This window comes from Typopeltis vanoorti, chromosome 15 (genome assembly GCF_054136105.1).
Source record: "Typopeltis vanoorti isolate ZY-2024b chromosome 15, IOZ_Tvanoo_1.0, whole genome shotgun sequence".
In the NCBI taxonomy this organism is placed as follows: domain Eukaryota; kingdom Metazoa; phylum Arthropoda; class Arachnida; order Uropygi; family Thelyphonidae; genus Typopeltis; species Typopeltis vanoorti.
Window position 1 is genome coordinate 102963279 of NC_143563.1, and position 17695 is coordinate 102980973.

Genomic DNA, 17695 nt, shown 5'->3' on the forward strand with positions numbered 1-17695 from the left:
TATGTGCGTTCCATATGAGTCGGAATTTGTTTTTAAGTCCTCACTTAAAAACAAAAATGAACAAGACTGCAACAAAACTGCAACCATTCCATACATTAAACTGATATCTGACAAAATAAACAGAATACCATAAACATACAGCCTTAAAGCCACCTTTAAACCTCCTACAAAATTAAAGAACTTACTCAATTCATCCAAGGAGTCACTCCCTCCGCTGGCCCATCCTGGAGTACACCGCGTTCATTGCACTTGTAATTTGCCCTATATAGCGGAAACAGAACGCACAATTCCTATCATAAAGAAAAGGAACATAAACAACACATTAAATATAATAACTATCAAGATAGCCTTTCTAATCATGCCTTGAACATTTTACATAGAATTGACTGGAAAAGCACCATTTCTTTACATCACACCAAAACATAGTATGAACGCAAATTTAAGGAGGCCTGTGAGATTCTTATCAATCACCCTTATCTTAACAATAATCATGGTCTAAAATTCTGAAACATATGGAAGGCACATATTCTACCCTTTCTCCCAAAGAGTTAATTATAAATAGGACCATAGGTAATCCAGAATCCCAAATCTAACATAACAATTGTCATTTTAAATTAGGACATCATTTTTACTGTAACAAACATGAATTAAAACATGAAATGATTATTTATAATATGAAAGAATATTTCTCTGATGTTGTCTTAAATACAATATAGCATTGATGTAGTTAATTTATTTATTGTAATTTTATTTTATTTTCACCAGAGGTCAGGCCAGTAGAATAACTGCTGATCAAATCATTGTCTCTTCAGCATATTATATGAAATATAATTTAGCTGTTCTCTGTTTATATATGTGTATACACCAGATGATGACCTTGATATGAAGATCGAAGCGTCGGGAAATTAAATTAATTATTTATAACACGGTTATAAATCCATAATTTGTATTAAATGAATGCCGATCACCGTGTAACACTAAAGGAAAGGAATGAGGAATATTTGTTTAAGCCGTGCTAATCCCAGCTGCCTCGAAGTTAGGTTTGGCTTTTATGAAGAGAGTGAGATTAGCATACACTATTTATATTGTTTGGTATTTTTATTGATATAAAGTAGGCATTAATATTCTCTGATTTTTTTATGTGTTTGCACAGACTGTCATGCAGTACCTAAGCAGTGATTTGCAAATACCGTGATATTAAAGTTTTTTATGTTATATGTAATCATATCTTTTACTTGGAAAAGTTTTACTGCCATGATGCAGGTTTAGTATGAGGTATTCTATATGTTTTGTCCATTTACAGTGGGTGGAAATCTATGCAAAGGCCAAGGCATTTTGCATATGTTACGGGTCTTGCAGCTGTTTGTGTTGTTAATGCAGCAATATGCGTGACAGGACAGCGATAGTGATGCCGGCCGAATGATTCTCGGATTATATCTAATTAACATCTGCGTTTTGGTGCTATTCATTACATTTGGGTTTTGGTAGAAGCAACATGTTGTGATTTCATTTAGGTCTTGTGCTTTGGAAAGAGAGGTGTTGATGTGTTTGTGCACTTCTTGTAGCGCAGTCTCATCTTGATATATTTTACTTCGTGTGGTAAAGTTGTGAATGCCGTTAATGTATATGTTAAATAGAGTAGGTGATAATATGGCGCCTTATGGGACGCCGAGTTTTATTTGTATACTCCGGCTAACATGTGTCTATTTTTGTTACTTGTGTTCTGTTTGAGAGATAATTCCTGAACCAGGTATGCAGTGCACCTCTTATTCCGATTTAGTATAATTTGTTCAGTATGGCATATTCAAGTGTATCATAAGCTATAGTTAAGTCAATAAGTATAAAGACAGCAAAGTTGTTTTTATCGATTGCTATGTTTATGGTATCGACAATATCTTTTAATAAAGTGGTGTTGCTTTTGGTTTCCTGTAAGCCGAATTTGTTTTGTGAGATAATGTTGCACTTCGCTAAATAGTTCTGTAGTCTGGTGTGTGTAATTTTTTCAAGCATTTCGAAGAGGATTGTTAGGTTAGCTATTAGTCTGGAGTTCTGTGTATCGTTTCTTTTGCCATGTTTTAAATTGGCATAATTATCGCAGTTTTTATTTGTTGTTGAATAATACCAGTTACGAATATTATGTTCACGAGCCTCAGGAATATAGGATTTATTTGTTCAAATTCTGTTAAAAGGTCCGTGAGTCTTATTTTATCTATTCCTAGGGTAGTCTTAGTTTTCAGCTGTAAGAGCGCTTCCTCCAGTTCCTGTTTTGTTACTGGTGAAAAATACATGGCTTGCTGTTGGCTTTGTGATGTTAATTTTTTGTTTTGTTGTCGATCATTGATAGATCATGTTTTTTGAGTTGTGTGATATTGTTTGTGAAGGAGTAGTTGAATAGGTCTACTAGTTCCTTCTTGATCATATATTGACCAAAGCTTTTTGAGATAAAATCTTGGGGTGAAGTTTTCTTTTTTTTAGTTGGTAATTCCTTAAGTGAATCCCATGTTTGCTTCATATTTTCATTATATTCCGTAAAGTGTTGATAGTAGTAGTGTCTTTTCGCCCTACGAATTGATTTCATGTGTTTTATATAATGTTTGTAGATGAGTTTAATTGGGTGATTTTTTAGTATTTACCATAGATTTTCCATTACAGTAATACTATTAAGAATATCGCCATTTATCCATGGATTATTGTCGGTTTGACACCTTGTTTATGTAGGCTTTGTTACTTTTTTATATGTCTGTGAGCAATAGTTGGAAGTCCTCATATAAAGTTACAAGATCATTTATTTTAAGTAGGCAGTTCCAGTCTATTTTTTACAAGGTTATCGACATTGCTATTTAATATGATCGCGTTTTGTCGAGTTTTACGGTGGTTGGAGAGGCGAGGTGACACAATGAAATGAAGTTGCAACAAAGTCAAATCGGCAATTCTGACGCTAATCGCTGATGATGTACATGTTTAGATGAGAGACCGTATGTTGATATGGTCAATGCATGATTGTGTTAGTGAATTTCTGAATATATATTCTTATTTGTAGAATATATTCTTCTCTTGTTGTGGTTTACGGTAGAGTTTATGTTGTACTGGCTTTGTATATCAAGGTGTTTGTTAATTGTTGAAGAAGCGTGATCAAGCGTATTTATGATAATGTCTCCTATTAGGATGAGCCGACGTGTGGTATGGGGTTCACTGCTACTTAACCATGATCCTAATTCATGGTCAGCAGATTATTATCTGAGGAAGTGTATATTATTTTTATTGTGTTGAAGCTATATTTGTCGCTATTTGTGATTTCCAATATTAGTGTTTCCGCATGTTCGAAACGAGTTTGTTTTTCGGTCACACTGTATTTTTCTTTGATAAATGCCACCTCCTTTTTTTTTTTTTTTTGGTCTGCATAAGTTGTAGTTGTGGATATAAGTCTGCATACGTTGCAGGACAGTTATTAATGTTGTATGCATAACTTTCTGTGTCGTTTACGGCAACTTCGGTCAGTATTAGTACGTCTATGTTTGTCAAGGAGTACTTGAGCACTGTTATCAACATAAGCCAGTGTTTCTGTATACTTCTGTTTGTGTGTATGATAATGAAGTCAGTGTAAAATTTCGCACTACATTCTATAACTTACCATACTCGGTTTTACTTTACATTATATTTTCTGTGATATCAGAATATCACAGAAAATATAATGTAAAGTTAATGTAAAAGTACAAATGAAAAATTTAAATGTATAATGTATGTGTGATTTAATGTTACTTGTAAAGCTATTGTGTTCAACACAAAAGAAAAGAATTATTCTTTGCGGTAAATTGGGGAGGGGGGAATTCTTTGCGGAAAAAATTGCCCACATTAGTAAGAAACAAAAGATCGCAAAGACTTGCGAAAGATGAAAATCATCAAGAACAAAGACTTCGGGAAAATGCGCGTAAAAGTGACTTCGCCACGCCTGAGAATTATTTAAGCGACTTTTTGAATAGATAACGGCGTTCACGGGGGGGGTGGTTCACTGGAGTCCCACGGAATTCCACCTCCCGGAGTTCCCGAGTGTTCCGAGAGTTGAGAAGTTCCAAAGTTGCAGTGTTTTTCCACGACCAACAGCATCTCTGGCCGGGAACCGATGGAAAAGTCTCGCAGATGAAGTCCAGGTCTCCCCAGGAGTCTTTCCCGGTAGAATAGCTCGTGTCATCGGCTACAGAGATGGAGAAAGGAAGGGACATCACTCGGAATTCGCACAGTACCGCCATCAAGCATGAGGTGTGTTTCCTAGAGAGAACAAGATTCGTCCTAATCAAGACAAGGTGTGTGATATCATAACGAAATGTTCACTGAACTCAATGGACTGTCTGTAAAAGAAGATCTTTGAGTAACTGTAATATGTTGATACTCTTGTGCTAAGGATTGTCGCAGTTGTGTAAAGGCATGAGTTAAGTGTGTCTTAAATATGTAAAATACTGTGTCTGATAGCATATTGTATAGTATTGTGTTATAAACTAGTGAATGATAGTCAAGATTTACGTAGATGATGAAAGGTAGCTATTACTAATTATTTGTCCCGAATGTACATGCAATTCTTGGTAAGAATAAATGACTTGTAAACAACATACTGATCTGATTCTTGCCAATGCACTATCTCTAAAAAAAATTACAAACCTGTCTGGTAGTAGGAAATTGTCACGACTAGCCTAGTATTTAATAAGGTAATAAGAAATTTTTGTTAAAGTTACGAGTACCTGCATTGCCATTATTCCAGATTTCAATTCCGCACCCTGGAAGTACAGTCTGGCTGTCGCAGTCGAAAAACAAATTAATTCTGCCAACCTGTAGAGCATAAGGGAATGAATAAATCGTAGACGTATAGCTGGCAGCCGTCAGAATTAAAGCCGATAATACTATTATACCAAAATTTTACAGCGGTATTGGTGGAAATGTCCGTCAATTTCTTCAAAGAATCAAAGACTTTGAAATTTATATTTTATGACTGGATATGTTTGCCTAGATTTGAAGTCTCCATAACATAGTTTTTAAAATAATTTCAAATCTTGTTCTTAAAGATGGGGAGGGTTAATGTATTATACCGGTAGACTGCGTAGGTCGTATTCTCTTGCAATTATATAAACTGGAGTGTTTTCATTCTGTCATAAATATCCTTAGTCCACAGGAAGTTGTAGTTTTTCTCTGTTTTTGTTTTTCTTGCCTCCTATAAAAGACTTTAAAGAATGGAGTCCATTGTTCAGTATAGGGAGATGATTATGATCCAGGTGGTTTCCTGTTGCCTTCCTTGCCATAGTATATTTTGACTGTAGCCGTGTGTGTTCACGGAACTGCGGTGTAGATTGGAATTGGGAGTTTATTGTCAGTTAAGATCGATGTTGTCGGCCTTGTTTTCTTGCTTGCTGCTAGAATGAAGTCTGAAAGACTGCATTCTATCAGCAAGACTGGCAAAACAAGAGAATTGGTGGCATGTTTGGTGATTTTCGTCTCTGTTGAAGCGGGGTTTGTCGATGGACCTCGGCAAACTTAGAGGTGGGTGTTTCGTACACGGAACAGAGAATCGAACAATCAGTATTCTGCGAACTGAACAGCATACGGGTGTGGAAAGAGGTGGCAACTATATTACATAAATCTAAAAACAAGGTTTTATTTAGAAATATGCGATTTCTATTGGAAATGACAATTTAGTTCTCTTTAAGTTAACTAGCAAGTTAACTTCAGTGAACATTCTGTGATGCCATTCAATAATGCTGTACATTTCTTATGTGCACTTCTAGGAAGTTGAATAATTTCCTATATAATTAAACTATTAATTTATAAAAAAAATCATAATTTAGCAGGTGAATAATTTTTAGTTCAAACATTGCGCTAATGCAAATACTTTAATTCTGATTAAGGTGCTAAAGTTCGCACGAAATGGGGTTATGGCAGTGTGGAAAACATAAATCGACTCTATTACTTTCCATCTACAAAATCCCATCCTCTTGTAGGAAAGTTCCCCTGAATGATTTGTGCAAAGTGTTGATTTAGGTTAGCATGTTGATCGATAAATTGTTGAGTTTTCAGAGTATCAGCGGCTGTGTGTTGAAATGTTTCTCTATATCCCATTGCACTTGACGGCATATTAATAGATAAATTAATGTCACTTTCCGAATAAAAAAAATTATTTTGATTACTTCCACATAGTGTTCAACTTATTGGATTAGATAATCATATGAGCTATCTATAATTGAAACTATCTGGGTTAAGACTTTAGTACTGGTTTCAACAAATGGCATTTAATGATTGAGTTTACATTGCATTTAACACAGTCATATTTTAATTTGGGATGAGCTGATGTCAATGATTTTTTTTTTGCCATCAATTTTTCTTCATCTTCCCTGCAATTTTACCTTTAGATAAAAGGGCATGATTACTAAACAAATGCAATATGTTGAAATAATTATTGAGATAGTGTCTCTGTTTTAGAGTAGGAAACATAAAGATATGCACGCTGTGATTACCAAATATACTCTGCGTTATTATATCTGATGTGACCATCGTAATTTATATACCCATATTCCAATGTACATCTGGATACACTAACAACTACAGCTCGAAAAAATGTGTATAGAAATCAGGTGTATTCATTAGATGTCAGATGATGTAGTCTGTCTGTTCTTGATATAAAAAAAGTAAGTGTCTTTTTTGCTTAACTGTATACCACGTTCAGTACCACTCATTTATCACAGAAGCTTGTCATTATCACAAAAATCAGAATTTTGCAGTGCCTGCACCTCTACACGCTTCTAAAATATTTAGAAGCGACAGTGTCACATACCCAAATACCGATTTGGCTCTTAAAAGGTTCAGAGGCACTGAATGTGTCAACCTCCAGATCAAATATAGGCAACATTATCAACAGGTGAATACATGAAGACATAACCTCATCCTAGAAATCAATGGAAGTACTCATAAAACTATTATCAAGATAGCAAAAAGGTGATTGGACAGTGGTAATAAGATCTTGAAATTCCTATTTGAAAAAAAAATAATAAAAATTTGTCATAACTTTTGGAGTCTAGGACAGTCTCAGAGTTCAGTACCTCCGTAGTTCAGTTGATATGAACGATGGCCTTTGAATGGGAAAACCTGCAATGAATCCCCTTTAAGAAGCGAAAAATCTTTAAAAAGTAAGGATATGATATGGTTTTTCTCTCCCAGTTTCAACCCAGTTTTTGGGTTGAAACTGGATTTTTCAACCCAAAAACAAAAAAATCCGCCAACTAGAAGATACCGAATTAGGAGACTACGTGGATACAAATCCAGTGCATGATTTGCATCAGACGACCGGGTCTGCAACCAAAACACTTTCAGAAATCTCAGTGCTGCTGTTTTTCCACAGAAACTGTTGGCTAAAGTACATTTAGAGAAGATATCTCAAAAGACTTTTTTAAAGAGAAATATACTTATGAAAATGCTAACGACCACTATTAAATATACTAACAGTCTAAAGAATATAATATGGAATATAACACACAGCCGAAGAAAATGCCTGTATCAATGTCCCTGAACGATTTCTTTGGACTTTCCATAATATCAGTATTTTCATCCTGTTACTTAGGTATAATTCCAATATACTACATGGGAATTTTCCCAGAAATAATGTCATGAGAATGTTGTCATGGGAGAGCTTTTATAAATGAAAAGAAAATTTCAAATTATGCTGCTTCTGACCCTAGCCTACACATGGGATTTCTTTGTCATGGGCCTTGTGACTTCTCGTAAGAGTGAGAAGGATATAAAAATAAGGAGAGTACGGTGTAGACGCTCGGTATTTTTGTACTTAGTTTGCACAACACAATCGTGAATCCAACTAAACGTGAATCCAACCGTCAAATTATATCAAATATACTAGTTGTTGCCCACCCTGAAATACTGATTCAGGATCTCCATTTGTATTCTCTTACACTGAATTGATCACTCAAAATGCATGTTTGAAGAATGTGGTGGACTACCAAATGTTCGAAGGAACATAGCTCCAGTCCTTTCAGATAAGTTACCAACTTGTACGTGAGTTTTCATAACATAACTTTTTTCACTGTTTATTATATTTCCTATATTAATTGTAGTATATTATTTCATATATAAAATACTCTAGTATATTCTTTAGTATATTCTCTTTACATGCTCTTAACAATATACTTTTTAAATGGGCTTTAAACCTCAGTCTGTGAGCATGAAATATTTGTTGTTGATCCCTTCTTTCATAGTTACACGGTGATCAGAATTCATTTAATAACTTATGGAAACAACTACCATGTTACACTAAAACTTCAGTTTAATAATCACCTGACGTTTCGACCTACTTGTGTACCTTAAGCCTACATGCTAACTCTTATCACCACCTTCACAAAAATTGGAGTCATCAACACCCTGAAAAACAAAGCTATAACAATTTGCTCTAATAAAGAAGTTCTTAAACAAGAATTACAAATTATTAGCAATGTATTCATAAACAATGGATAGAACGAGAATACCAATTCATTAAAAGATTTTGAAATATGAAATGTTAAAAGTAAACCCTCTCTTGTCGCTGCTAAAACTACAGTGAATTATTGCAGAGCAATCAGATGTCTGGTAGTCTGATTATATATTCTGAGAAAGGCAAGTATATCCGATTAGATAAGATTTTAACATCAAAGGACATAAGTTGATAAGCCTTTACCATGAAATGGTGAATGACAAGAAAGATTTCGGTATCAAATTCATCAGGAAATATAATTTCAGAATTCATCCTCTAAAGACAACTTCTAAAGCTCAGCATATTTTTGAATTAATTGAAAAAACTTCAATTAGAAAAATGGATTAATGTCAGATTTTTTTAAAAAAATTTATTATTACTCTCTGCTTAGTCATTATACAATAGATGGCTCAATACACACCATTAAAAATTACTAACTCATATCCACTCGTAACATCATGGTTATTAGAGTTCTGTGAGTTAGTAGTAATCTGATGAATTTAGGTAACCGTAGAGGGACCCTGAAAGTTACAAGCTAAAAGTGGCCTTAAATAAGATATTAGTTGCCAGTCTTTAAGATGGTGGTGATTAATTTTTATTTCAAATGACTATCTAATTTTTCAGTGTGGTTACAAGACAGAATGAATAAATACGTCCGTGTTTAAAATTAAACCCTATTGTTCTTTGTGATGTTTTGGCACTATTTTACGGTACAACTTGAATATTTACAGTAATCCCACAAAATATCAGAAATAGAGGGTGTTGCAAATTAAAATACCTCAATTCAAAGCAATCTGTAGAGAGAACCGGTCGACAAAACACCATCAAGCAGGGCGGGTGCGGAAGAGATATTGACAGTTGAAAAAAAATAGTTTAAAGATGGCCGATAGGGGAAATACGCTCTGCGAGCTAGAAAAGATACTGAATTTTACATACCACGTCAGCGGTAAGACAGTATAAACGGAAGAGAGAGAGAGAGATTGACTCTACAGTTATCCTACTTGCGGATGGATCTCGCTTGGCCTGAATGGAAAAAATGCTGCAGCACTGCGTGACTTCAGATGCCTAAAGACACTGCAGTTGTTGAGTAGTCGAATGAGAATGCTGTAGTTCATGCAGCGCACGTGTCGTAGCATGGCAATTAGCTTCGCCACGCACAACGATATGGAGAACTTTGCGTAAAGCGTTGCATTGCTACCCGTATAAACTCGGAAACTGGAGATGCCGGCGACCGACATTTTTGGCATGCATAAAGGCGGATGAGGACTGGTCTTGGAACATACTATGGAGTGATGAAGAGCATTTTCATGTTTGCCGAACAGTGAACACTCAAAACCCGCATCTGAGCTGAAGAGAATTCCCATGCATTTCAACAGTACCGATAAAATTTACGGCCAAGTTTGTTATAGGGCAGTTTTTCTTCAAAGAATCCCATCGAAACCCACTGTCACGGATTCGCATTATTGAGATATGTTCAGCAGTTTCGTCATCTCCCAACTGCAGCAAAGAGGATGCTCGAATACCAGAGTGTTAATGCAAGATGTATCACTTCCCCACATAGGACGTGAGGTTCAACAATTATTGCGTCAACATTTCACAGCGGATAGAAATGTTTTAAGATCTGGCGAACAATTTGTTCACCAGATCTTAACCCCTTGTGATTTTTGACTTAGGGGTTACCTCAAAAGAATGGTGTATCGGGAAAGAGTTCTTCACCTGGCAGATTTGAAAGGCAAAATCTCACATAATGTGCTAAACCTTTCGACAAATTAGTTACGTTCCACTGCAGACAATACTGTATGGCAGTATCAGCAGTGGCGAGCTATGGAAATTTTAACAAAGGGTTCGCATCGTCGAGCAAAAAAAAAAAAAAAAGGAGAAGGGTAACAATAGCGCCATGCACAACGATATGGAGCTTATACGGTAACCTTATAAGGTTACCATATACGTTTTTTGCTTAATATGTTTCAAAAAAAAATTTTTTTTTGAAAAAATAAAATAGTAAACAAGAAGAACAAGGGGCTCGCAAATTTGAGAAAAATTATTTAACAAAGGGCTCTACCGAGCCCCTTATAGCTTACCACTGGGTATCAGCTAAAGTCACTCCTATTGATCATCCGGATCTCCTTGACAGTTTCTTGCAGCATGTCAGCTGTATGTGATGCTTTTTTGTATCACATTATTTTATGAACTCAGCAAAATAAACATAATCGTTTATTTACTTCGTTTTTCATTGACTTTCGATCATTTCACAATGACATACCATCCCGTTCATGTTAATGTATTTTTTCCTACTCATAAAGACATATTACGAATTCCGGACTTTTTTTTTAGTTTCAAAATCGCTTCCACTTGATCTGGTTAGTGTACTCCCCACGTTTCAAGATATTTCGTCTGCTAGTTCTCTCTCTACAGGTTGCTCTGACCAGGGGTACTTTAATTTTATACACCCTTTATATTGAATACTTTAATTTAAAAAAAAAATCATCACAACATGACAAAAAAACTAATTATTCTCAGAAAATAACAATCAAATTTATAATAATCACTAATTTCACAGGAGTGTTGAACACACAAATTAATAAACCAGCACAGTGCGTGTCTATTTTTGCGTCGTTTACATTATACCACAGTTGTAATTAATAAGGACTTCATTTGAAAAGAAATAGAAACATTGGACAGAAAATTTCAACACAGCGTCATCCTGTGTTGTTAGTAATGTTCTATTTCATAGTTACATAATATGGAGCTATGAAATACCAAATATTTCTGTGTCCTATACCATTTACAGTTCCATGCAACACAACAAAAAAAAAAAGTATAAAATACTGATATATGCACTGGTATTTTGTGCATTTTTCCTTGTGAATTTTTCAAAAATCTGAATTTAAACACTGCTGGAGGCGATTTACACTATTTTCCAAAATCAGAAATCAAGAAAATATCATCTAGTGCACAAATACTGCTTTGTAATTGTTACTTGAATGTTGTGCTTTGTTTCAATGCAGTGTTAGCCAGCACATGGCATTCAGGACGAGGTTTCAGGAGTTTACAATAGCGTAGTTCAAATTAAAGTTTACTAACGTGATATTGAAATAAATTTTTAAAAATCGACAATTCGCTTTAATTAAGAATAAAACAGAGCCGTCTGTCATCAGCAGCAGACTGAATCATAATATATAACTCTAAAATACTGACGATTTCTGCGCCCTCTATGACTTCCGTTTTAAGCCCAGTCTATCCACCAGCTTTGTAGTCACATAGTACTAAAGAAGCGCTTTGTGTACTCGAAATTTTGGTCAGATATCGCATAAAATATCGTAAATCGGCAGAAATCACATCGAAATCCAGCGATTTTTACATGGAAAAAATGCACAAAATCAGTCTAACAGATCTTATAACACATCTTCACCATCTACATTCGGTACTGTTGAAACTAATTAATGGAATACTTAACGGTATTATCCCTAGCAAATTAAAAGCAGCAGTAATTACACCTTTCTACAAGCAGGATAAAAAAAACCGACATACAAAACTACAGACACATTGCCAATCCACCCATTATTTCAAAAGTACTACAATAAATAGTACATATTCAACTACAAAATTACTTACAAAAATACAATATAAGCTCAAAAAAGCAATACGGATTCCAAAAACAAAAAGCACAATTATGTTATTAGGAGATATTTACGGACGACAAATATTGTATAAAGCTTTGGATAAAAGCAAAGTTGCCATACGCATAATGTTAGATCAAAAAATCATTCGATACACACGATAACTAAATATTACTGGGCAATTTACACTCCATTGTAATTCCCGTTAAACTGCGCTCCTGGTTAAAGAATTACAAACAGAATTCGGATAACAAAAATAGGTTCCAATTATAATAAAGGTATGCAAACTGAACACGGTGTCCCACAAGACACAATATTATCACTCACCTTTTTAACATATGCATAAATGATATTCACAGATTCTATACAGAGCCATACATCAGTTTGTAGTGTAGACGATACTGTACTGCTAACAACCACAGACATCTATATAAGCATCTCCAAGGCACAACAATATCTGAATGAATTAATAAAATATTTTCATAACAATTCAAATATAATAAACAATACAAAAATCAAATGTTAATTATTAATAACCCAAGAGTCACATATCCAGTAACAATTGCACTGTACAGTCGCACGCATCATTGTATTATCAATGCCAAACGATGCCTTTATCCTGAAACTACACCCTTAACGCATGTTAAATGCCTAACATTGACAGTTATCTTAGATGGACTGAACCCATCGAATACCTTCAAAAGAAACTTCCCATTATTGCAGTCATATTGTTCCAAGTAAAGGATTTTATACCAATCGACATAAGAAAATTATTCTCCATAGCATCTGTGAAACAATACTAAGATACGGTATAACATTCTACAAACACATCAAACAGTCACCTGTCCAAATTAGAATAGTTGAAAAAAGGAATCATTTCCGCTGTGCTTTGGAGAGCCAATACAGGTGAAACGCAGACAAACCTTTTAATGGCCTCACATAAAATATTAAGTTTTCTTGAAGAAAGCTGTGGTGCTTTCTTGGCAATATCAGAAAACACAATCCTCAATCTTCAACAACATTCGATGCTGCGTAGTGGAAAATAAATATCATTCAACCTTCAAGAAATCAAGCAGCACAACAGATGACCACCGTCCCCTCCAGGAAACAAAATACTACAACACTTCCTTCAAAATCCAACCACATAAAGATGTCACACTTGGAAAGTCTACAACCCCAGTTATCTTCCTCCGCCACACAAAATCTCAGCTCAACATAGACATAAACTACCACTTCACAAAAACAGACCCTGCCGAAGCTTAGGAATGCAAAAACGCATCATCGCCCCACTCACACGACCTAAGGGTACGGTACGATGAACATGTAACTCTCTCTCTCTCTCTCTCTCCCCTCCTTCCTCTCCCCCCCCCGGGGGGAGAGAGGACCGGGGATCATTAGCTGCCATGGAATACGCCAATCCTCTCCCTCCCTCCCTACTCCTCGAACACGTCGTCTTGCACCCTCAGGCAAAACAGCTGTGGACTACGGTGGTTCTATTGTCTAAACATGTCGGTCAGCATTGCCACCTTCTGTCGCATATACAGTTAGTCCTCAAATTACGATATAAGCAACACTCTACCATTAGTACTTACGATGGCCATCTTTTAACACGTTTACCAAATGCCACCTCTCGGACCAGGTTGTTTTTGCTACGTTCAAGGTATTTAAGTTTAAGAAATTTTGCTGGGGCTATTTCTGCTACTGGTGGTGAAAAATTATCAGACGTTTGGAGAGAATATAATATTTTGCTTTTTACAAGGAATGTAGATGTAAAGCATCTGGTGGAATCTGTGAAAGATGAGCTCTCAAATGAATATCTTATAGCAGCACATTCAGTTACAGAAGAAGAGAAAACACGCAGAAGACGATAAAGTTGGGGGCCCAAAAAAAGTTCCCAGTGGAAAAATTGGCAAAGGCATTTATGTCTGCTAATAACGTTGGTGGAGGGAATAAGCAACAATATGAAAGCACTTAGCAAAGTAACAGAAGGATGGAAGCTGAAATTGCCTGCTAAGAGATATGCAGAAAAGCGAAGGAAGCTTTGCAGACTGAGTTAAATGTAATGCAAATTTATAAAGCTCACTCCTGATGGCGCCTCACTCGCTGAAGATAAGTCTAAACCTTCCATAACTTATGTAACTGAAGAACCATCCTCGAAACGCTTTGTGGCAATTCCTGAATTTGAATAGTTTGTTGTTAATCGCCTAGTTTCCCCTGCTTCCTCAAAGTGAATCGACCAATTAACAAAGCTGCAGTTTAGAAACTTACTTTTGCTCCATGCGTGTTGTTTCCAGATCATTATTTTACTGTTAAGCGTACAAAAACACAGTACTCTCATGCTCTATTATTTATTACAATACACTACTGTATAAAGTAATTTCATGAAATAAATTATATACTATATTGCTATTTATTATATTATTTTACAATAAAAATAAAATTAGTTTAAAATATAATAAAAGCAAAACAGACGTACATATTTTAACATTCAGAGATGTTAATTGTTAACGTACTCTTACACCATGCAGTGATTATTATTCTATATATTATATTCATTTATTTTATTTATTTATAATAATATCTGCAATTATCATAATTGCAATAGTTAAGTCTATTTTAGGCTATTCTTAATCGAAGTTGATTTCTATATTTATATTTTTTTAGGCTCTGACATGGAGATTTAAGAGTGCCACAGTTTTCTTTTCTATATTTTAGTAGCATCTGTGGAATGCACGTTTGCTCGAATTCTTCATTTTCCCGTCACCTTTCTTGCACTAGTGTTGTATCAAAAGCAAGATAATATGTAATAGATTCTCCCCCCCCCTTCCAAAGAGATATCTAACGGAAGTAACAATTGAAGATGATAACTTGAATTTTCTATCTTATTTTTGTACACTCCTTCTCAACGTACATTTTCTTAACAAGTGTTTTCATGAAAAAACCAAAACGAAGAAAAAAAATCATGTTTTTATAAGGTTATTTATATAATCATCTCCTTCTCTTTCTTGAGCCTGTTGATCATTCTTGAATTTGTCCTCGAGATAAGTCTAAAATTTAGAAATTAATCAGAATAGTGTGTGAGCTGGAATCTCTTTTGCGCGAGAAAATGCAAGACTGTGTTTTGGTGGCATTGAAAGTAACAAGGTTGTCCTCGCCCCATTGGAGGATAGTGAGTAGATCAATAATTAAGGTGTGAAGCTCAATATTCAAATGTAATCGTTCTTTCTTTTGATGCAGATAAAAGCACTTTTTACCCTGCAACTATCATTAGCGGCCATTGTGCCTTGTTTATGTCTTCTCATGTCTTCATTTGTACTAACTTTCAGTGTTTCGACTTTCTGCTGACTTTTTTTGCGTCACTGATCTATAAAAAATTAGTTTTTTTTTTTCTGAGTTTGCTTTTCTTGCTTTGTGTTAAATGGTGGTAGATACTCTGACAAGAGGATTGGAGTAATATCTTGGGGTACGTTCAAGTTTCTGAACATATCCCAAGGTTTCTGAGATTTTCTCTTTTGGATTTGCTTGTTGGCTAATTATGGTAAAAGAGGGTCGTGGAAAACCTTTTTTTTGGGAGGGGATGGATAGATTTACGAAATGAATGGCATTTAGTCTCTATTATTCGCTATTAGCGTGACCTAACTTTTAAACTGTGAGTCTTAAGTTTTCTGTTGGTGTAGTTTCAGGGAGGCAGTCCATGATAAGATCTTACGAAGTTTTTGAAGTAGTTCGGATGTCTTTTATTAGATTGTGCGTTTTAATAATTTTTGTTTTATTGATCTTCCGGAGTATTTTAAGATGAATATTAATAATTTATGATGGTTATAATGAGATGAATTTCAGCATAAAATTTGGAAATTTGAAGTAACGTCTGCTGTAAATCATTACGATTGCAATTAACAGGTTTTAAAAATAAAATAAAAAAACTGACCCGGTTACAGTTAACTATAACTTGATGACTAAAATATATTAGTGCTAGAGACATTTTTATTATTCATTCATAGGGCGCCAGAAAAATAATAAAGCCGAATAGTCTCTCACCTGTAATCTAATGCTTCTTCCGGGTTTTTTAATGGGAGAAATGAATAAAGCAACTGATAAATAAACATAAACTCATTAGCAGAAACAAATAGAACGCAAATTAAATGTTATTACAGTAACGGAATCTCGTGTCAGCTGTCTCTTTGTAGAGTCTGTGGGCGACTGTTGAAAATATTTCTCAACAGATGAATTTTCCTTATCAGATGTAGGGTAGACAGACTTACTTCTAACAAAACTGGTCACAGTTCTACGGACAGCGGAGAAAAATGAAAACGAAAATTCAATAACTTATACTGGAGAAAGAACAGCACGTCGAACGCTTACCTCAAAACAAAGTGCGGTGTGGCGCAAAAAAAAAAAAAAAAAAAAAAAACAGCACTCAAATTCGATACCCACCCCTTCAGTACACGCACTATGAGATATGCCGTTTAGCTTCACGCACATTAATAGAAGAGCACGTGCAGATTCTACGCCATTACATTTAGCCGTAGCAATGGTGTTGACGTCCGAAGAAAACACGTTTATTGTTGAGCATTGTTTTCGTTCACGCGCAGTTGTACAGCAAATGGTCCAAGCCCACAACATGTTTATGAGCAGTTCGTTCACTGTTTCCGTAAGCGTTATTCCCCAAGCAATAGTGTCATCAATTTCTTAATTGAAAGGTTCCGACGTACCGGGAGTATTCTACCGCAATATAAGGCAATCCGAGGAGACCACGAACTATTAACACAAATGATAAATTGTTTTCTCGAGACCTGAATTTGTCCAACAGAAACGCAGGAAGGTCATCGCATGATGTAGAGTTTCCAGCAATGACATAATTGGGCCTTACTTCATTGAAGGTAGTGTAACCGCGATCTTGAATAGTGTTCGCTATTCAAGATCGTTTGGGATATGTTGAAGCAATGAGTATTCCACCATAACCCGAATATTAGTTTCTCGAGACCTGAATTAGTCCACGAGAAACCTGTTTATACCGGGAAGGTCATCGCATGGTGTACAGTTTCCAGCAATGGCATAATTGGGCCTTACTTCATAGAAGCCGGTGGTGTAACCATAATCTTGAATAGTGTTCGCTATTTAGGATCGTTCGGGATATGCTGAAGCAATGAGTATTCCACGATAACCCGCCTTCAAGCCTTGATGAACTAAGGAATAAAATTACGCTATGTCTAGCAGATATCCCAATCCTTCTTGTCAAACATAACAGAGAACCTTCGCATGTGCAACGACTGTCTTGAAACACAAGGTCGTCGAACGCTTACTTCAATACAAAGTACGGTATGGCACAAAAAAAAAAAAAAAAAAAACTCAAATTCGATACTCCCCTTCAGTATACGTGCTATGAGATATGCCGTATAAATTTCCGCACATTAATAGAAGAGCACGTGCAGATTCTATGCCATTCTGAGCCGTCTACCGTCGTTAATTCTTTATTCGACCAAAATTCCGCGGATAGTTGTGGATGTGCATATTTCTTTATTAATAAATCCGTTTACTCCGTAACATACGATATCGTTGTAGTTATTCAGTACTGTTT